The 21,860-nt window shown below is 42.4% G+C and overlaps 1 long non-coding RNA gene across 1 annotated transcript; it reads left to right on the top strand.

Annotated features, from left to right (window-relative positions):
• The first annotated feature begins 734 nt into the window (after positions 1–734).
• On the top strand, positions 735–5,514 carry LOC121817978 (uncharacterized). The gene is made up of 3 exons (XR_006058075.2): positions 735–964; positions 1,530–1,784; positions 2,557–5,514. It is a non-coding gene; the product is annotated as an uncharacterized LOC121817978 (long non-coding RNA).
• The last annotated feature ends 16,346 nt before the right edge of the window (positions 5,515–21,860 follow it).

Genomic DNA, 21,860 nt, shown 5'->3' with positions numbered 1-21,860 from the left:
CTGAATATTCATTGGAAACTGATGCTGAAGCTGAGGCGCCAATACTTTGGCCACCTGATGCAAAGAGATGACATTGGAAAAGACTCAGATGTTGGGAAAGACTGAAAGGAAAAGGAGAAGAGAGCAGCAGAGGATGAGATGGTTAGATAGAATCACCGACTCGATGGACATGAATTTGAGCAAACTCCGGGAGATAGTGAAGGATGGATGGGGAAGCCTGGCATGCTGCAGTCCATGAGGTCGCTAAGAGTCGGACACCACTTAGCAACTGAACAATGAAAACGGCCAGTGCTTGACATCACGGTAGTCTAAGTGTCAGTGGGCCAAGGCATGGCTTAAGGTTTGAGGCCAGAACCTCTCATGAGCAGACAAGAGCCTTCTTTGTCATGGTGATAGCTTTGCTTAGCTTCACCCCTCATTTCTCAGATCACTCCCTGAGAGTTGGACCCAGTTACTTTTGCACATGAGTTAGAAATGTATGAAAGAGAGTCTGAATTTCTCGCCTCCTTCTCTAAGCACAATCAATGGCAGAGGCTGCAGCGAGCTGCTGTGGTTCTCTCGTGGGCTAGGAAGTGAGAAGCTAAGGAAAACCTGTGCTAGCCCCAGGGTTTACCTGGGATTCTAGAACCAGCCAGGGACAAACTTACCACAACGAGTAGCATATTAGGTTCCTTCTAGCCATGTTGTTTGAGGATGTGCACAGAGCCTGGCAAGATTGCAGACGTGGGGGATGAGGAAGGGAAGTGGCTTGTCTACGCTCTCTTGGTGACTCAGTAGCAGGACAATTTAAGAGAATCCAGGAGGTTTGACTAACCAGCTACTCAGCCATGACCCTGCCCTGTTGAAGGAAGTAGAAAGGACGGGAATTGGTCAGTCAACAGCACTCAGGTGCCAAGTCGTGAACACACTGTGGGGAGGAGACCAGCGACAGAAAATGTCTAGATGACACAAGGAATCCCTGAAAGTATGTGGGTTGAGAAGAGGGCGCCCGCATGTCCACACATGTGAAGTGCCTTCAGAAGAGTTACAAAGGGGAGGGTGCAGAATAATATTGTCTGATGCTGCAGGCCACACGGAGCTGGGCACCCGTGGTTGATGGTGATGATGGGTTATGAGCACCCGGGAGGATGAGGGGAGGGAGAAGGAGTGATGGCAGGACAAGCCAGGTGACTTGGGGAGTCACTGGGTCTCCTCCAGCCCTAACCTGGGGTGACTTAGCTAGAAAGTGCTGAGTTAGGTTCTGGAAGAGGAAGTCTGTCCAGGAGAAAGGCGGGACTTGGCCTGGCTGGGGCCCAGCATGAATGAGGGGTGTGTGGGGACAGCGGGCAGACAGGCAGGCCTGGGGCAAAGAGGTTGGGGTCGGGGTTACCAACAGACATGGAAGAAAAGAGACAAAGAATGTCTGGCCAGCATCCTCATTATTTTTTGGTTTTATGGGAAGCATGGTGAAACTCTTTCTTAAAAGTGGCCATTATAGAGGGTGGGGGTAGGAGAGAAACCACAGTGATCTCTTTCTTTGTTTTTTTCAGGATCGAAAAAATGTTCTCCACAAACTAAACAAAGTTGGATTGGGAAATGCAGCGTGGTACCATGGGGGCCTGATTCGGCCATGACCCGCCTGCCCGCAGGCGCCGACCTCAGATGCTCAGAGCGGCCAGGGGAGAGAAGGGACACTTTGACTTTTCAAGATCTAAGAGTTATGGTTCCCTTTTGGCAAAATGCTTTTGTCCTGTGATACACTTGCGTCCTTTGTAGTAGCACCGATTGTGGCCTTGGCAGTCCAGGTGAGTGCCTTTCCAGCCTCACCTGCCCAGGGATGGACTCTTCCCGAGACCCAGGGATGGCACTGATGCCCTTGTATTCAGTGCCTTTGGGGTGGGGGCTGCTGTGTGGCCTGAAAGGTGACTTCCCTGGGATGACAGGGCTTCTTGGGTGACACTAATGGTAAAGAACCTGCCTGCAATACAGGAGACATAAGAGACACGGGTTTGATCCCTCGGTCGGGAAGATGCCCTGGAGAAGGAAATGGCAACCCACTCCAGTACTCTTGCCTGGAGACTCCCATGGACAGAGGAGCCTGGCAGGCTACAGTCCATGGGGTCGCAAAGAGTCAGACACAAGTGAAGTGACTTAGAAGGCACACTCTGGGAATACAGAGCTGGCTTCCCTGGTAGCTCAGATGGTAAAGCGTCTGCCTACAATGCAGGACACCCGGGTTCGATCCCTGGGTCGGGAAGATCCCCTGGAGAAGGAAATGGCAACCCACTCCAATATTCTTGCCTGGAGATTCTCATGGATGGAGGAGCCTGGTGGGCTACAGTCCGTGGGTTCGCAAAGAGTTAGACACAACTGAGCAACTTCACTTCACCATCATTAAAGGAACATAGGGATCCCAGAATGACAAGGCTGAACTCTGCCTTCAAAACAGAACAGGAGAAAAAATGCTGCTGGGGACCTAGATGGCCTTGCTGAGATGAATTCTTGGGTGATTTGATTCAATGAAGCCATTCATTTCAAAGCTGCCTCTTCATTTTTTTTTTTTTCAACCTTTTTCAGCAGATTGAAGTGATTTTTAAGTGAATACAGAAAGCAGCCTCACCCACACCCTCCTCTGTCAGGAATGAAGCATCTATGATGGAAAATACCTGCAGCCTGGGAGAAAATTTACTGCAACAGCTCCATTGCACATTGTGGGGTCATATTTTTACTGATGTGAAATTCTTGCTCTCTACTGTGCAATTTTTGTTAACCACTGAATCTAAATCTTGTCGGGTCTTGTGCTTGCAAACCCCTGTAATTAGTATGATATCCTAGATTGTTTTTAAATTGAAGTGGCCTGGTTTCTGTGTCTAACCTGTGCAGTTAGAGGCCCCGGGGGTGAGATTTTATCTGGGGCTCTCCCCGGACCCCTCTCTTCCACTCCCTGGTTGGAGACTGAGCATCAGAACCTCCCGTGGAAACCTGGGTCCAGAGTTTAGGAACTGGGAGGCTGGCACAGGCGAGGGGGTGCCGGGTGATGTCAAGCACCCTTCTCTGGGACTTGCAAGGTGCCACAGGGTGGGTGGCACATCCCCCCGCACACCCCCTGCCCTGCTGGCTGTGCATGGTAGGGATGGGTTCCATCCTCAGTGGGAGGGCTTTGCTATCTCACACAAGGCTGCCTACAGGGCTCGAATCAAGTGTGGGGAGGAGACACCCAGATTTGGATCCTGGCTTGGCCAGTCCTGGCGCGGATGTCCAGCCTCTCTGCTGGGTGAAGGCTGAATCCCAGCACCCACCAGCGTGCTTTTTCCTCGAAGCCTAGATGAGATAATTAGAAAAACCAGAGAGATAAAGAGAACTTCCGCTCAATCCTAGCTTCTGTCTTCTGAATAGAGGAGGGCGTGGCAACCCACTCCAGTATTCTTGCCTGGAGAATCCTATGGATGGAGGAGACCTACAGTTCATGGGGTCAAACAGTCAAATGCAACTAAAGTGACTTAACATGTGACTATCCCAGCAGAGGATCCCTCCCACCTACCCTACACCACCAAGCCAAATGGACCAATGACATCGGGCAGCTTCTCTTAAATCTCACCCCCAGGACCTCTAACTGCACAGGCAAGACACAGAAACCAGGCCACTTCAGCTTAAAAGAAGCCTTGCAGCTTCTTAAAGACCAGGGTCAAGTCCGTATAAAGTCCTTCCGTTATTTACCTTCACAGAGACCAGTGGTTTATTTCAAGTTCTAGTCTATTCGTTGATAGATTTTCCTGAATGGTCTCCAAAAGCTCTCTGCAAAAGCGATTTACAGAGTGGCTGACCAGTTCCTTCCGCACACTGAAGGAAGGATCATGTAGCTAAGAACTGCCAAACAGACAGAAGAGGCATGTTATCAACGAGGCAAGAAGTGCAGTTAGTGGGGTTAGGGACCAGGATTTGGGGGGGCACATAGCTGCTTGTATCGAGAAGGTTCTTGCATGAAGAATCTTCCCAACTATCTTTCCTTGCCCACAGCTAAATAGTAGCTTCTACCTTAAATCCAGGTCACAGTCATTAGCTACCAGCGTGGTCGGCACTAGATACTCAACGGGTATGGATCAGTTTAAGATTTGCTTGAAAGTGAAAAGAGGAATTATTTCATCAATGGTGTTGGAACCATTGGCTAGCCATTTGGAAAAAAAAGTTTAGAACTTCCCTGGTGGTCCAGTGGTTAAGAGTTGGAGCTCCCAGTGCAGGGAGTACAGGTTTGACTCCTGGTCGAGGAACTAAGATCCTACATGCCACTCGTGTAGCCAGGAAATTAAATAAATAAATAAATATAAACTTAAACTGATTCTTACCTTACTCGTCACTCCCAGTAAATTATATGTGGATAAAAACTTCAAAGATAAAATTTGAAACCACAAATTTAAAAACTGTGGGTGCATTTATTGCTCATCTCTGTTTGGAGAAGTCCTTTTTAGCAAGGAAGCCATAGGTTAAAAAATCATAAATTTCATACCATAAAAGAAAACATAATTTTGTGTGACAAAAAGTACCTTAAAAATGACAAAACAGAAAATATTTGCAATATTTGTATATGAGAAACATAATTTAATTAATTTAAATTACAAAGAGCTCACACAAATCAATAAAGAAAAAGCAGAATAACACAATAGAAAATAAGGCAACGGATATGAATGGACAGTTAAAAAGTGAGGCAAATGTCTGATAAGAAATTTCACTGGAAACTACAAGATACCATTTTTCACCTAATTGTCAGAAATTGTAAAGTTTTATTATAATTAGTGCCTGGGAAGAAGATATGTGGACAAGTAGGCATTTGCGAATATAAATGTAAGAACTGTCAACTGGTGTTCATTTGCCCAATATTAAGATCCTTCTAAGGGCAATTGAGTAATATCAATCATGATTTTTAATATCTATAACCTTTGCTCCAAGAACTTCACTGCCTGAATTTAGCCTACAGTTACATTGGCAAAATTATGCCAAGGTATATAGGACAAGGATGCCCATGGCAATGTTGTTTGGAACAGCAGAAAGCCGGAATCCACTTAAAGGTCTATCAGTGAGACTGGCTAGAAAATGGAACTCTAAGAAGCAGTTTTTGTGTCTTAAAAAAAAAAAAAATATTAACAGGGTCTTCAGATCATGAGACCAAGGATATATGAGTTTATTTTTCAATTTTGTCTGCACAGCAGGTGGGATCTTAGTTCCCTGACCAAGGATCAAACCCATGTCCCCCGAATTAGTAGGGCAGAGTCTGAACCACTGGACCACCAGAGAAGTGCAAGAAGCAATTTTTAAAAAGGTTGAAAGGCGATTGGTGGAGCTAGATATAGAGAACCTTTGGTTTTTTAATGAGTAGGAAAGGAAAGCAAGGCTCTGGGCAAGGTATTTAGGAATATCTGTTTTCAAATTGTGTACCTGACTAGCCAAAACTTTTGAACACATTCACTAACGTATTTGTTGATTGATTTATACATATGTGAACTGATCCAAAAATAGCATAAAAAAGTGAATTCAAGCAAAGCATAAGATCTAAAATTTTTTCGGCTACGCTGAATTGTTTTAAGGACCTTTCCACCTTACACGTATGCACTTATGCCACGTGAGTGACATCAGTTCGTCACTTGGCAATTTTAAAATTTATCTGCAAATTCTTTAACACCTTCCATTGGTTTGTGTGATCTATGCCCTGTTCCCTTCAAATGGGGCAGACCTTCGCCTTTGTTTTGGCCACCAGGGTATGGCAGAAATGACAATATTGAATTCTGAGTTTAGATGATAAAACACTAGTGACTGGTTTGGTTTTAGTTTTCTGGGATGCAAAACCAAGAAAAGGGAAAGGAATGGCCAACACTGATGTTGATACTTGTGGGAGGTTCAGACTTTGTTTAGACAGCACTTCCGCTGCTATGAATAGTAGCTGCAGAAGTGATGAACACAGCACAGACAGACATGCTGTACTTGGAGAATTTGAATTAGAACCAGGAAAGGCTGGATAATATTTGCTCTTGTACAAGGAGTAAAATCATAGTGTTCCATGTGATTAATCACTGTATGGACTTCCATCATTGTCAGTATCCATTCATGCCGTTTGTCAGAAAAACTGGGACCTGATGTCTTCTTTCCCCAGCTCTCCTCCCTTTTCCCCTCCCTCTCTTTCCTTTTTTCCTCCCTTCTTTCTATCTCTTCTTCCTACCTTCTCTTAATATTTTTAACCCCCTGCTACATGCCAGACTCTGTAAGATGAGTACCTCACATTTAATGTATACACCTATTATTTCCACATCTCTCTGATTTTTTACTGTAACCAGGGGTTTACTTCTAGTCATAAAAGATGGCTTACCTTAGATTTCTTGCCATATATCTCTTTCTCTTTATAAGACTTCATATGGTCTACAGTAAGCATAGATTAATGTTTTATTATGAGAAAGCTAAAATGAAGTCTTCCTAAATACCTGCCCAAAATATAGTTAACTAACAAGATGACTATTCACTCTTCAATCTGTGGTCCATTGAGATGATAGACAGGTGGCTGGCTGGCTGGCTGGATTGATGGATGGATGAAAGGATGATGGGTGGATGGATAGATAAGTGACAGATGAATACTTCCTCCACACTCACACTCGATATAAGAGGAGGAAGAGAAGTAGTCAGGATAAAATAGTGGTTCAGCACTATGTCTGATTGTCATAGTATTCACTTCAAACTGGAGAGACTTGTCAAACCAATCATCCAGAAGAAAACAAGAACTATCTCAAGCTTGTCATTCAAATAAATGTCCGTTTTGAGTATTGTCTCTTTTTAAAGAGCTTAGAACTCATTTGGACATTTTACATAATGGCTAGCATCCTATGGCTATGTAGGAGATGTTATAGGCTAAATTGTGTCCCCCCACCCCTCCTCAAATTTATAAAGTCCTAACCTTGGAATGTGACTGTATTTGGAGATGAAGTTTTACAAGAGGTAATTTAGAATTCATCTGGGTGGGCCCTAATCCAATATGACTAGAAGAAGAAATTAAGACCCAGACCTATACAGAGGAAACCGTGTGGACACAGAGTGGAGATGGCTGTCTACAAACCAGGAAGAGAGGCTTCAGGAGGAGCCAACTCTACTGACACCTTGATCTTAAACTTCTAGCCTCTAGAATTGTGAGTAAATTTCTTCTGTTTAAACTGCTTAGTCTGTGGTATTTTTTTATGACAGCCCTAACAAGCTAATACAGTAGATTTTTTTTTTAATAAACTTTGGTTCAGTTTGTCTAAAAACAGGGACAGAGTCAGCAATATTTACATTCACGTAGGTAACACGGTGTAGTATTTTACACTTACCTGGTCTAGGCCTGGGTTCAATTCGTCCATCATTTAGCAGCAGTGTGGCCTTGGACAAATGACCTAATCTTTGTGTGCCTCATTCACATACACGTAAGCTAATATAATAACAAGTTAATAAGTTATATGCAGAGTACATCATACGAAGTGCCAGGCTGGAGGAAGCACAAGCTGGACTCAAGATTGCTGGGAGAAATATCAACAGCCTCAGATATGCAGATGATACCACTCTAATGACAGAAAACGAAGAGGAACTAAGGAGCCTCTTTATGAGGATGAAAGAAGAGAGCGGAAAAGGTGACTTAAAACTCAGCATTAAAAAAGCTAATCTCATGGTATGCGGTCCCATCACTTCATGACAAATAGATGGGGAAAAAGTGCAAACAGTGGCAGATTTGATTTTCTTGGGCTCCAAAATCACTGTAGATGGTGACTGTAACCATGAAATTAAAAGATGCTTGCTCCTTGGAAGAAAACCTATGACAAACCTAGACAGCATATTAAAAAGCAGAGATATCACTTTGCTGACAAAGATCCGTATAGTCAAAGCCATGGCTTTTCCAGTAGTCATGTACAGATGTGAGACTTAGACCATAGAAAAGGCTGAGCACCGAAGAATTGATGCTTTCAAATTGTGGTCCTGGACAAGACTCTTGAGAGTCCCTTGGACAGGAAGATCAAATCAGTCAATTCTAAAGGAAATCAACCCTGAATATTCACTGGAAGGACTGATGCTGAAAGCTCCAATACTTTGGCTACCTGAAGCGAAGAGCTGACTCATAGGAAAAGATCCTGATGCTGGGAAAGATTGAGAGCAGGAGGAGAAGGTGATAACAGAGGATGAGATGGTTGGATGGCATCACCAACTCAATGGACATGAATTTGAGCAAACTCAGGGAGACAGTGAAGGACAGGGAATCCTGACATGCTGCAGTCCATGGAGTCCCAAAGAGCCGGACATGACTTAGCGACTAAACAACAGCAACGTCACAAAATTGCTATGAAAATTAAATGAACTTGTGTTTTAAGCACTTTGAAAAGCACTGAACACATTGCATCGGATACATAACATGAAATAAAGAGGTTGGAGAGCATGATGAAATCAAGTTTATTAAATCCTTTTAAATTTTAACATATTTTAAAAAATTCTAACTATAGAGGATTTTTTTAAAAAATATATTTATTTGTTTGTTTTGGCTCTACTTGGTCTTAGTTACAGCATGTGGGATCTAGTTCCCCGACCAGTGGTCAAACCTGGGCCCCCTGCATTGGGAGCACAGAGTCTTAGCCACTGGACCACCCGGGAAGTTCCTACAGAACCTTGATACAGGGAGGAAATAGCTGTTAGCAGCATTCTGAGTTTTCAACTGCGTGCTGAGTTGGGTTTATGTTAGGATGAACATCTAACATCAATGAACATGCTCTGAGGATGACAGGAGTAACTCCCAGTCATCTTAACAGCAGTGGTTGTGAATCATTTCCGGTATTTTAACATTTTAACATTTGCCAAAGATTGGAAAATGTCTGGCTTTCCCACCAACATTCATTGCAATGGGAACTACGAAAGAGAGAGTCGAACATGTGTGCTGAAAATGTTCGCAGGTGCTATTTGCACATGATTTGCCACAATGCTGCTGTAAACATGACTTCATTTCTACTGGTAAAACTTTAACTCAAGATAAACTTGCTGACTGCAAAGGGTATCACAAGACTGTGCTGTGCGTGATAGCTAATATAAACAGTGGGGGCAGCGGAGGCCTTCCAGGGTCCAGGGACCAGTGTGGATCTTTCTGGAAAGCCAGTCATTCACCATCTGCTCTAGGTCTCAAATTGCACTGGAGGAAACAGGCCAAAGTGGAAAATCAGAAGCATCTCACAGTTGAATGTGACAGTGTTTGGTGACCAACTGCTCCCAACCCACTTTTGGGACTTTTCATATTCATTCCAGCTTCTTCCAGGAAATCTTGAAGAGCTGGCAATTGTCTTGATTACACTTTTGAACCAATAGAACGTAAACAGAAACAGCTGGTCATGGACACACATCTTATAAACCAACCGAGAAAAAAAGAAAGTGTTTCCAATCAGGCAATGGCACCTGAGACAGATTTTTGACGATATTAATTATCTGTGATCAAACACCACCTTTGATATGTTGAGTTTTATGAGCATAAAGATCACTGAAGGAATCTTGAAATATTTTCCTCTCATGTCAATTCAATCCACAGAGCTATTAAAATTTTCACGATTTCAGGGCATTGAAGAAATATATTATCTGAAGAGAAGCATTTGAATAACTGCTAACTAGTCTCATACAGGGCTTCCCTGATAGCTCAGTTGGTAAAGAATCAGCCTGCAATGCAGGAGACCCTCATTGGATTCCTGGGTTGGAAAGATCTGCTGGAGAAGGGATAGGCTACCCACTCCAATACTCCTGGGCTTCCCTGGTGGCTCAGCTGGTAAAGAATCTGCCTGCAATGGGGGAGACCTGGGTTCGATCCCTGGGTTGGGAAGATCCTCTGGAGAAGGGAAAGGCCACCCACTCCAGTATTCTGGCCTGGAGAATTCCATGGACTGTAGAGAGAGTTGCAGAGATTTGGACACAACTGAGCAACTTTCACTTCACTTCAGTCTCATACAACTGACAGGGGCGGAAGTAGGAAGATCAATAATACTTTACAGGTTTTTTCTTTACATAGAACTGAGTCATTGCATCACCTCAATTATGCAGAAAATAGTTTAGAAACAAGGAATTTTTTTTTAATTAGAACAAACTTGAAAAATATTTTTCTTATATTTGCTCATAGAAGAAATAATTCTTAGGCTCAGATTCAAAAAGTAAAGTTTATTGTACACACAGCTGTAATTGTGATCTTCTCACTTTCATACCCAGCTCACTTTAGAAATAGAAAATTAGAAGTAGGGAGAGGCCTTGCTATAGACATACGTGCTAATGGGAAGAAACTGCTGACACCCTAAAGGGGGGAAGTAGAAAAGTGAAAAAGCCGACTGAAGAATTAAAAAAGGCCCAGGAAAATGGAGACGTGTCGTGTGCCCACAAATATCCCCATCTCTCTCAATTGCCTAAGCACATGATTTTATTATACAATAACATTAGAATTGGTTCTTATTGTGATGACATCAAGGGGTTTTCCAGGTGACTCACTGGGTGAAGAATCCGTCTGCAATACAGGAAACACAGGAGATGGGGGTTCAGTCCCTGGGTGAGGAAGTTCCCCTGGAGGAGGGTATGGCAACCCACTCCAGTATTCTTGCCTGGAGAATCCCGTGGGCAGAGGAGCCTCGTGGGCTATAGTCTATGGGGTCTCGAAGAGTCAGACACGACAGCAACTGAGCATGCTCACGTGCCTGATGACATCAAGACCACAGAAAGAAAAAAAAGATGGTAAACACAGTCTCCCAGGCTTTTTCAGAAAACAAGAGAGGTTGAATTACACTTTAGGAACTTTCTTACCCAAAATGTCTTTTCTTCTTTCCTCCCTCCCTCCCTTTCTTTTGTCTTCTCTTTTTCTTTTTTTTTTTTCATTGCTTCAAAGTAAAAAAATGGCCTAGAACTCCATTCTCCAGAATGGCTACTTTCTCAAAGAAAGCTCAGATTTTATTACATATTATGTGATTAGTATTAGTTCATATCCTTCAAGAGTTATAGTTTTTTCCATTTCTGGACAGTTGAAATACTGTTAAAGATACTGCTACTCAAAAGGAGAAGAAACAAACCCAAGCAACTAAAAAATACAGATATCGGGCAAACATCAGAATGAACATTACATTGCCAGGGAAATAGGAGGAGAAAAGAGGGTTAAATAAACCAAATTTCTCTGTCCCATTGATTTTTACTTTTAACCCCACTCACAGACAGACCAGGAAAAGTTTTCTTTCAACTGATGAAAAACTGAAAGAAAAATCCAAGTCTCCTCCTCATATGATATATAAGAACTGTTGACACATTCATATTTTCCTGAGGGAAAAAGTTCAACTACAGCAACTCTGAAAGCAAGCCTTATCAATTGCATCCTCCTTTCTTCCACATAGAATATAGATATGTTCACAAAAGCACACACCTTGTATGAGGAACACTGTCGTCTATGGAATGTATAAAAACTGTAAGAGCTGCCCTCTACTTGAGCACATTCTATAAGCAGGGCAATGGGTCAAAGGGCAACACTTTGCTATCACTTGTCCACACCCCCATGAGGAAACTGAGGCTTGAGGAATTTAAGTAAACTTTCTGAAAAGCAAGAATCTTGCAAACAACAGAGTTGGGATTTGAACCAAGGGCACTTAATAACCACTGGGCTGTGCTATCTCCCAGTGAGGTTTAAATGGTTATCTTGGTCAATGACTCAAGACCTGGGATGTGCAGTGGAATCCCAGGGCGCACTGTTGCTATTTGCTGACTGGTACCCATTTTCCCTGAGTGACTGGTGAAATCCACACATCAGGGCCTGGGAAAGGATGTGGGAAGAACATGCATGCCTGGAGGCTTCTGCGTCAGAAAACCACCTGCTTAGATGCTTCTTTGTTCACCAAGAGGCTTTCTACAGCAGGGAGTAAAAGGTTTACAGTCGGGGGATTTCCCTGGCAATCCAATGGTTAAGACTCTATGCTCCCAAGGAAGGGGGCATAGTTTCAATCCTTGGCCAGGGAACTAAGATCCCACATGCAACGTGGAACAACCAAAAATTAAAAAAAAAAATGTTTACAGTCAGGCCCACCCTTTGCAGTGGGGTCACTCTATAAACAAACTATACGTGCCCTTGTCAGTGGGTCTCAAACACAGGTCACCCTTCATGCAGCAGCAAGCCCCAGCTCCATCCTCCACAATGTAAGGAGCGAGGAAGACCTGAGGGGCTGACTGTGCAGGGATTGGACTGAGGGAGCCCAGAGGCCCTGCTTCCTCTATTTTGAGGTACTTAGAAAATGCAACTGGAAAATAGAAATGTGTAAATTGGAGAGAGATGAGGAGAGAGAGAGACAGGGAAAGGAGAGGGGATTGACTTTGGAAATTATCAGCCTGTCAAGCTAACATATGGAGAAATACAGAAACCACTGATTAACCTATCAAGCAGTCAGTGTTGAAACAGGATGCTAAGAAAGTCCTGAGCTGTACAACTACATAAAAAGCCAAGCTTCATGGACCAACACAACTTCCTTCTGAGACAGAACAGCAGAAGGCAAGATATCTGTGGGATCAGGATGGGAAACTGCAGAAAATCTGCCTCCACGCTTTGTGGAGACTGAGCTGAGAAGCTGAGCCTGGGTCTTAGATGCTTGGGCAAGGCTTAGTCTCCTTGCAGTTTGCTTGGGTAAATTTGCCCAAACTTTAGGAACATCTTGTTCTTCCCTAGTGGCTCCTATGGTAAAGAATCTGCCTGCAATGCAGGAGACTCGGGTTCAATCCCTGGGTTGGGAAGATCCAATGGAGAAGGGAAGGCTACCCACTCCAGTGTTCTTGCCTGGAGAATCCCATGGACAGAGGAGCCTGTCAAACTACTGTCCACAGGGTTGCAAAGAGTAGGACACAACTGAAACAACTTAGTACCACACATCCTGGGCTTGAAATGAAGATACTACTGTATTCTATACAGAATTGTACAGAAGAGTACACACAAGCACAACCACTTGTGGAGGATGCATGCATGTGACAATGCACGCCAGAAATTTGAACTAACTTATGTGATTGGATATAACGACTCATGTTCCCATCTTAGAAAATTCCCAACTTGGAAGTTGGTACTTAGGAGACTTACTGTAAATATCTGTTCGTTGACTGAGTTATTAATGTGTGAAAATAGAGTGTTTAGTCATAACTCTGCACCTCACTACTTAAAAGCCAAGCATGGTGTCCACATTTTTTATTTGGCAGGAGGACGTTTGTCATTTTAAAGGAACATACGTGAATAACAGAACCTTAAAATTAATATTTCTGACATTAAAATTCTTAATGCTTGTTGCAGAAAATTCTTAAAATACTGCCAAATATAAATAACTGGAAAAAATCACCTGTAATCTTACAATCCTGATGCTTAGAGACAGTGAGTTAACACTTTGGTGTAGTTTTTTCTGATTTTTTTTTTTTTCTGTATAGGCATGTGTGTGTGTGTGTGTGTGTGTGTGTGTGTGTGTGTGTAGAGAGATATATATATTTAAAATTATAACTGTGAAATAATTTGATTGTGAACCTGCCTATCTCACTCAACAGACTGGGCATTTTCCTTTCTCAACAACCGTTTCTAAACATGTGACTTTTAAACATCTACGCATCATTCCATCATATGAATGGACTATGACTTATTTAACCATTTTCTTATTTTTGTACACTGAGCTTGTTTCCCACTTTTCCTATAAGTAAGGCTTCAGTAAACAGGCTTATTCATCCATCACTTCTGATTACACAGTTACGATTATTGAGATAAATACCTAGAAGCAGAATTACTAGTGCAAGAGATATAAGCACTTTTACAGCTCTTGTCACATATTTCTTAAAATATTTTTAAAAACTCTTTTTAAAACATAGGACTAAGACCTAAAGGAAGTTATGGAAAGAAATGACAGGTTTTTGGTTTTTAGTTTGTTTTTGCCTGATTACCTCATTTCCTTTAGCTCAGATGAGCCTATTTAGAAAGGCAGGAAAGTGGGAAATAAGGAAATATAATGAGAAGGACTTAACAAAATACATCCATTATAATAATTAAGTCTCAAATTACCTAAAAAGTAGAAAAGCATATTTATCTTTTAGACATGGATTCTAAAATCCATCCTGCTTATATTTCCCCTGTTCCTCAGGTGCCCTCATCTGAGAGACTCTTCTGTTATCTAGGGTCTGTGTTGCCTGGCCCACATTTGAGGAACAGTGACCTATGGCTCAAGGGCACTCTGATCCGCCGTATGTAGAACCAGGAATTTCTCTGTGGAGAGGGGATTTCAAGGCTTGACACACACTAAAATCAAAAGCCTATTGTCTCAAAAAAGCAAATAAATATATGCAAGAAACATTGATTACATTAGATTAAAAATTGTAGATTACTTCCTGACCCTGTATTTCTACCCGCTCATCCCAGCCTTCAAGCAGTCTTCAGAAATAACAAAGGACATTGTAGTTACAGGAAAAGTTGTTGATTCCAAGAAACACAATAATGGTCATCTTTTAATATGGTGTTTGTTTTGTGCAATTGTAACTTAAAAGTTAGGGTTATTTCAGCTTTTTCTTTTATGCAGTGAAAAATTGTTTGGCTGTTTCCATTTAAAAGGCATGTAGGATTTCTAATTGTATCTAAAGGCAGCTTTTGCTTTTCTTTTTTCCTAAAAATTATCTTTGCCATAGCATGAAATATACCCATGTTAATCATGAATATGCTCTTCTCCTTTTTAGGTAAGTTGAGATTTAATTATTATAATGGATATATTTTCTTAAGTCCTTCTCATTATACTTCTTTATTTCCTACTTTTCTACATTTTTCCAAAACCTTGTCAAACTTCCCTGGTAGTCCAGTGGTTAAGACTTGGCACTTCCACTGTGGGGGGCATGAATTCAATCCTTGGTCAGGGAACTAAGATCCCACATGCTGTGGGTTGTGGTAGGAAAAAATAAATAAATAAAATAAAAACTTTGTCTTCTATATTACACAAAATCTATTCTGAAAAACATATGCAAAACAATTTAATATTATATACCAATCAAGTCATCAAATATATTCCCACACATTTCAGGAACTTAGGCATATACATATCCCTGCTGATAAATCATAAAATCAAAGGGAACAATGCATTTAGCTAGGGCCTTGGGATAGTAACAATAAACCCCTCATTTGGATAAAGAAATTGCAGTCCAAAGAAGTAAAAAGTTGGTTACTAAGTCTTTGGGTTTGTTATTCAATCAAGAATGTGGAATAGGAAAAATAGTAAGTATAATAACTAACTTCTTTACAGCCCTATACAGTTTATAAAATATTTTCACACTCAGCACTAAAAGATGCCTCAGTTCCAGGGCTTCAGCAAATGAAAACTCCCACAGCTTCTATTTCCCGCCAAGAGACCCATGTGGCTGATTTTACATCTGGTATTATTTCACTGAGTGGTTGTTGCTGGTGAGGGCACCCTTTACCTAGAGCCTCAGGAGGTATTTAAGATGAACTCATGCACAAAAGAGTTATCATTTTAAGTGGGCTGATTTTAAATGGAGAATAACACACTTTGCCCTGAAAATTTAAAACCTGTAGCCACATCTGAGTAGCAGAATAACAACATCAGGGGAATTTTCAGATTGAAAGAAAGATGTGACTGATCACATTTGCCCCTGAGGGGCTCCAAGGACCAAATTAGAAACCCAAGGTCATGTCTTACAGAGTCAGAGAGTGGATTCCCCCAGTGCAAGTACTGGACCTGATTTCTTTGCCAGTTACATATTTTTTTAAAAGATTTTTTTTTGATGCGGACAGTTTTTAAGACTTTATTGAATCTGTTACTATACTGTATCTATTTTGTGTTTTGGTTTTTTGACCCTGAGGCATGCGGGATCACAGCTCCCCAGCGAGGACTGAATGCACACCCCCTGAATTAGCAGGTAAGTCTTAACCACTGGGGAAGTCCAGCCACTTTGTTGTTGTTGTTCAGTTGTCCAGTCATGTCCAACTCTTTGAGACCCCATGGACTGTAGCACACCGGTCTTCCCTGTCCTTCATTACCTCCTGGAGTTTGCTCAAGCTCGTGTCCATTGAGTGAAGCCATCCAACCATCTCATCCTCTGTCATCCCTTCTCTTCCTGCTTTCAATCTTTCCTAGCATCACGGTCTTTTCTAATGAGTCCGCTCTTTGCATCAGGTGACCAAAGTATTGGAGCTTCAGTCCTGCCAGTTACCTATCAATTAATGGAGTCGGTCAATGTGAGTCGCTCAGTCATGACTCTTTGTGACCTCATGGTGGAGCCCAGCAGGCTCCTCAGTCCATGGAATTCTCCAGGTAAGAATACTGGAGTGGGTGACCATTTGCTTCTAGATGGGAATCTCCCTGACCTAGAGATCGAATCCGGGGCTCCTGCACTGCAGTGGATTCTTCACCATCTGAGTCAAAAGGGAAGCCCACGTATTAATGGAAGATGATGACACTTAAGTGGTAGTGTGAAATAATGTGAATCACCCATCTGACATACATTCTCCCATTGATTTGGTCATATTTTCAACATGTATCAAGCACTTCTGGTTTCAGGCACAGAATGAGGGATGAAAAAGAGAACAGGCAAGGTTCCTGCCCTAAAGCACCCCCAGTCTCAGGGGTGGGGCCTCACACGTGCAGCCACATCTAGGGAGCCTCTCAAGTCCTTAGTGAGCTGCACCTCCTTTGGGGAAAGTGGCATCTTTCATTATGACTACTTGGGACAGATCTACGGTGACCTTTTCACGCACTTGCTCTTTAGTCAGGTATATTAGGTTCCTAGGGCTGCCATTACCAGATTGCCACCAAACAGAGTGGCTCAAAGCAGCAGAAATTTATTCTCATGGTTCTGGATTCCTGAAGTCCTAAATCAAGGTGTCAGCAGGGCTGTGCTCTCTCTGAAGGCTCTAGGGGAGAACCTGCCCCACGCCTTTCTCTCAGCTTCTGGTGTTGCTGGCAACATTTGATGTTCGTCTACCTTGTGGACACATCACCCCAGTCCCTGTTTCTGACATCACAAGTTGCTCTCCTCGTGTCTCTTCTCTTCTCGTGCAGACACCAGCCACACCGGATCAGGCCCATCCAGTTTCCATCTCATCTCACCTTCAACTGATTGTGTCTCCAGAAACCTGGGACTTTCACAGGTCCTGGGATTAGGGACTTCAACATATTTTTTTAAAGGATTTTATTTATTTTTATTTATTTATTTTTAAAATATTTATGTATTTATTTGGCTGCCCCAGGTCTTAGTTGTGGAATGCAGGAACTAGTCTCCTGGCCAGGGATGGAACCCAGATCCCTTGTATGGGAGCGCAGGGAAGTCCCCAACACACCTTTGAAAAGGCCCATTCTACCAGAACACAGGAGTTTGCTGCATCCATATCTTTTCTCAGCAGAGACAGTAAGAAGACACTTGTCATTTCCCTTTGAATGGCCGGCTGCAGTTTCCTAAGTCTGGGGTCGACAAGAAACCAGAAAAGTCTAGGTGTCTTGAGCTCTGGAGTGGACCACAGATGGTTAAAACACTGTGAAATGTGTTTTCGGGGGTAAGAGGACAGAAAAGCCTAAAGCTGACCTTCAAGTAAGTGACATTTCGTGCGCCCCTCTCTCTTTCATCTTTATGTGTCCACAGCGCATTAGCCTTCATCCTAATGTCTTTTTCTCCTTGTTCCGGTGAAGCGGCAAAGAGCGTAAAAGGGCTGAGCTCCTGCTGTAAATTAGGTGTCACTTGGCGCCCCCCCATCCATTTGGACCACTCACTGCTCATCCTCGGCGATGAGGTTGTGGCCATGGCCCTGATGGATCCTGTTTGGCTTCTCTTAATTGAGTCTGAATGGCCTACCTGTGAAAGCTTTTATTTAGGCAGCAGACTGCACATCTAGGTTTCATTTCAATCACCGGCATAGGAAGTGTTTCCCCCTAATGAACACACGCTCATAAAGAATCCAGCTTGGCTTGTAGTGCTGTGCCCCCTGGCATCTGTAGGCAGGTTGGCAAATCCTAGTCCCAGCTGGCAGAGCCCTATATAGCCAGCCCTCTGTAGCTCGCATCTGCGCTGCAGCCCTTCTGCAGAGGCGGTAACACACACGGAGCGCCTTCACTCCAGCAGGGCTCTTTCTTTCACAGCGGTTTTCCTGTTGATATTATGTGATGTTCTGCTGGATTCATCATAAATGGAAAACTGTGGCGGACTCAAGTTGGAGACAGAGAAGGCAATGGCACCCCACTCCAGTACTCTTGCCTGGAAAATCCCATGGATGGAGGAGCCTGGTAGGCTGCAGTCCATGGGGTCGCGTAGAGTTGGACACTTACTGAGCGACTTCACTTTCACACATTGGAGAAGGAAATGGCAACCCACTCCAGTGTTCTTGCCTGGAGAATCCCAGGGACAGCGGAGCCTGGTGGGCTGCTGTCTATGGGGTCGCACAGAGTCGGACACAACTGAAGCGACTTAGCAGCAGCAGCAGCAGCAAGCTGGAGAATCCTATGGGCAGAGAAGCCTGGTGGGTTACGGTCCATAGGGTCACAGAGTCAGACAACGTCTGAAGCGACTTAGCTTGCATGCACAAAAGTACTTCAGAGAGGATAAGAAAAGAAAAGCCCTCTCTTCCCCCAGGCAGAAGGTATTGGTCCCCAAAGGAGCTAATCTTCCTGGAAAAGAATGGCTCTGCAAAACAAGCTTTCCTGGTTACCCTGAGGGGAGAGGCAGGAAGGTTTCTCCAGAAAACTGTAGGAAGAATGGCCATCTTTTCTTGCCATTGGAAATCGTGTCTAAGTTTCTTACAGCAAGTGACACTTTGCTGGGTGTTATAAAAACATGTTCATCACAGTCCCTACTACTTAAGATGAGTTGCAAGGACAAGTGTGTAAGAACTTTCTGGCAACTCAGGAAGTACGTTTGTTTTTTTTTTTTTTTTCTATTTATTTTTATTTGTTTATTTGGCTACACTGGGTCTTAGTTAAGCCACTGCAAGATCTCTAATTGCAGCATGAGAACGTTAGCTGTGGCATGTGAATCTAGTTCCCCCGACCAGGGATCAAACCCCAGGCCCTCTGCATTGCAAGCTTGGAAGTCTTAGCCACTGGACCAGCAGGGAAGTCCCAAGAAGTACATTTAAAAAATTTTAGGTTGTATACAGGTGAAAGTAAACAAATATAGGTCATAAGAGAGCCTTTGGGGAGGAATAGCCATCCTCCTACCAACTAGAAAAAGTTTCATGAAGGAATTTTTAAAAATCTCTATATCCTGGTAGTTTCCTGGAGGTCTAGAGGTTAGGATTAGGTGTTTTCACTGCCATGGCCCTGGTGCAACCCCCAATCAGAAACCTGGGATCTCACAACCGTGTGGCCAAAGACAGGACAAAAACTCTATATCCCAGTAATTTAATAAGAAATTCAGTCTACGGTCAAGACTCTCAGTTGCAAACGACTGGAATACAACTTAAATAAAGGGCAGAGTTCATGTCCACAGAAAAATGCAGGAGTAGACTTTCAGGTGTAACTAGTCCTAGACCTTCACATAAAGTCTTCAGGAATATGTCTTGGGGCTTCAACTTTGCCTCCCTCTCTCTTGCTTTCATTCACATTCCCATCTTTCTCACCAGAAGCTCTAGGCTAAACTTATCTTGATTTAACTACCCAAGAAGAGAGTTTCTCTTTCCCAACCCTTCTAGTACAGCTCCAGGGGCCAACAAGCTTGGCTTCCATAGGCTTAGCTTACAACACACCCTCATTCCTGAAGCACAAAGTCTGGTTAACATGCTCATCCGTCAGACTTGGAGCACACACCCATCTTGTGGCTGAAGGGGAATAAGCCCCACCAAGGACTGAGAGTCAGGGAGGTTGTTTCCAAAAAGAATACTTGGGTTCTCCTATGGCAGGAAGAAATGGATGTTGAGCAGGCAAAAGCAACAGATGCCCATGACACTATGTGAAAATAATGTAAATTGCAGTGAAATTCTGACTCAAGAACTACAAAATTAACCTCTGCTTTTAAAGTAACTTTAAAAGAGTTCATCTTGCAGTTTCTTTTGTAGAATTTCTGAGTGCTTTGCCACTAGTAACCAACTTAGCAACAAATGAAACAAAGCTGTTCAGGAGCAGTTCCTATAACTCCTGAATCCTTCTTTCAGGGAGAAAGGTGAGAAACAGGTGTAGATTAAAAATAAACAAGACAGGAAGTTTTATAGTGAAAGTTCTCTATTTTCACATCATAGTTTCAGCGGAAAAAAGTCTATTCGGCTGAGTTAATTTTGAATAGAGAGCAGATCGAAAAGGAAGAGATAAATCTGTTATTTGAAGTTGATATGAATGTTGATGTAGAAAATCCCAAGAAATATTTCAATAAAACTCCTGGAACTAATAAGAGAATTTCATAAACTTGCAGGATACAAAAATCAATCACATTTCTACATATTAACAATAAACAGTTGGGAATTAAAATTAGAATATAATACATCTTTACAATCATTCCAAAGAAAATTAAATACTTAGGTATAAATTTAACAAAATATGTACAGAACCTATATGCTGAAGATTACAAAAAGAGATTAATAAGTCAAAGAAGACTTAGACATATTGTGCTCATGGTTTGAAAGACTCAACATAGTAATGACCTCAATTCTCCCTAAATTGATCTATAAGGTTAATTCAGTTTCTATCAAAATTGCAGTAAGGTTTTTTGGTAGACATACACAAGCTTATTCTTAAGAATAAGCACCCTCAGATGCTTACAGAAAGGCACAGGACCTTGAATACCTAAAACAATCTTGAAAAATAAGAATAAATGGTGAAACATCACTTTACCTGACGTCTACTATTTATCAGTGCGGTATTAATGGAGAGATAGACACTTAGGTCTGTAAACCAGCAGAGAGGACCCACACAAAATGTCCAAATGATTTTCAACAACGGTGTAAAAACAATTCAATGAAGGGATGATACACTTTTCAACAAATTGTCCTGGAGCAACTGAGAAAAAAAATTGTCCAAAAAAAAAAAAAAAAAGAACCTCAACCTGAACCTCAACACCTTAGGCAAAAATGGACTCAAAAAGGATCGTGAACAAATATAAAACATAAATCTTAAAACTTATAGAAAAATATTTTGAGGGCTAAAGTTAGGCAAAGATTTGACACCAAAAGCATGGTCCATTAAAAAAAAAAACACTTAATACATCGAACCTCAAATAAACGAGTAGTTTAAACAAGAAAGAGATTTCTCTAACATGAAAGTGTTGTGAGAGGGGTTGGGGTCCACAGCTGGCTGAGCAGCTCCAAGTCCATCAGAAATCTAATCGCTCTGCTCCATTTTCTTGGTGAATGATTTCTGTTTGCAAGGTGACAAGATGGCCAATGGAATTCCTGCCATTACGTCTGAGTTCTAGACAGCAACAGAAGGAAGACAAAATGTTCCCCTTCCTGTTAAAATCAGCTTCCTTTAAGCAGCCTCCTGCAAAGTCATACAGAAGTCATTCAGCTTATATTTCATTGGTCAGAACTTAGTTACCTGGCTACACTCAGCATGTGGAGCTGGGAAATAGGGTCTCCTGCTTCTGATGTCTGTTTCAGTAAGGTGCTTGTACATATTATTGCAACTCCAAAATGATGAATGGCTCAAACATTCAGAAAGAAGAAAGTCCAAAACGACACTCTTGTTAGCAGGTGGTTCTCCCCCAGGCAGTGATTGAGGGACCCAAGTCTCTTCTGGCTTGTGCCTCTGCCATCTTTAACACTTACCTTCCGCATTCTTCTTACTTGTTTTCATCAAGCTCTAGGAGCAGGGAAGAGCATGGAGAACTGGCAAGGGAAGCTTCCGATGGTCAGAGCCGTAAGTGACACGTACCATCTCTACTCGCCAATGACCAGAACT

This window comes from Ovis aries, chromosome 25 (genome assembly GCF_016772045.2).
Source record: "Ovis aries strain OAR_USU_Benz2616 breed Rambouillet chromosome 25, ARS-UI_Ramb_v3.0, whole genome shotgun sequence".
NCBI classification, from domain to species: Eukaryota; Metazoa; Chordata; class Mammalia; order Artiodactyla; family Bovidae; genus Ovis; species Ovis aries.
Note: the sequence above shows the minus strand (reverse complement) of the source record. Positions and strands in the feature narration are given on the sequence as shown.